Raw genomic sequence first — 998 nt, 5'->3', positions numbered from 1 at the left:
TAGAGAGGGTTAGCTACGCAAGGAGCCCAGCATTGTGGATCTTGAAGTTCTTTATTTCTTTATTTATGTCATAGTCTTAGAGGAAGGTGGCCATTTCCTTTCCCAAATCATGGCACATCGGATCTTCAGGATTGGATATTTCTTTCCATGATCCTCTGAAAAGTCCACAGAAGGTATCAAAGTACAATATAAGTAATTTTTAGTGAAAATTTAGTTTTTGTCACTATGATTATACAGTATAGTTTGTGATGAGCCAGGGCCAGACTTATGGCCATCTTTTTCCTTTAGAATTTTAGGATGCTTTGTGCTTCCACATAAATTTTTAGATTGTTTTCTTCTAATTCTGTGAAGAATGTGATTAAAATAGGCATTTTAAAATATCTATTTATTAATTTATGAGCATGTGGGATCTTCCAATTTTATGGTGTCATTTTCTATTTATTTCTTTGATGTCTTTAAGGCTTTCTTATATAGGCTTTTGACTTACTTGGTTAGGTTTATTCCTAAGTATTTTTTTATGTTACTGTAAACAGTATTTTTCCTGATTTCTTTTTTTCTATCTGTATTCTTTTAAAAATATGGAATTCTTCACGAATTTGCATGTTATCCTTGCGCAGGGGTCATGCTATTCTTCTCTGTGTCGTTCCAATTTTAGTATATGTGCTGCCGATGCGAGCACTCCTGATTTCTTCATTAGAAACTTTATTATTTGGTATAACAAAATACTGATTTTGATATGTTGGTATTTGTATACTGATACTTTCCTGAAAGGGCTTTTAAAATGTAAGCATTTTCTGGTAGTCTTTCAGATTTACTTCAGATAGTCTTTTAGTTCATCTAGATCAAACACCTCCAAATATTAAGTGTTTTTCTATTAGTATCTCTCTCTCTTTCTTTCTTTCTTTCTTTCTTTCTTTCTTTCTTTCTTTCTTTCTTTCTTTCTTTCTTTCTTTCTTTCTTTCTCGTGTCTTAGTCCCTGTGGTGGTGTGATAGGTAAC

General features: G+C 32.4%; 1 non-coding gene across 1 annotated transcript; it reads right to left on the bottom strand.

The window, feature by feature from the left end:
- Nucleotides 1-572: 572 nt before the first annotated feature.
- Nucleotides 573-679, bottom strand: LOC116887756. Its single transcript, XR_004386256.1, has one exon. It is a non-coding gene; the product is annotated as a U6 spliceosomal RNA (small nuclear RNA).
- Nucleotides 680-998: the final 319 nt, after the last annotated feature.

The sequence above is a fragment of the Rattus rattus genome, chromosome 18, assembly GCF_011064425.1.
Source record: "Rattus rattus isolate New Zealand chromosome 18, Rrattus_CSIRO_v1, whole genome shotgun sequence".
In the NCBI taxonomy this organism is placed as follows: Eukaryota; Metazoa; Chordata; class Mammalia; order Rodentia; family Muridae; genus Rattus; species Rattus rattus.
Note: the sequence above shows the minus strand (reverse complement) of the source record. Positions and strands in the feature narration are given on the sequence as shown.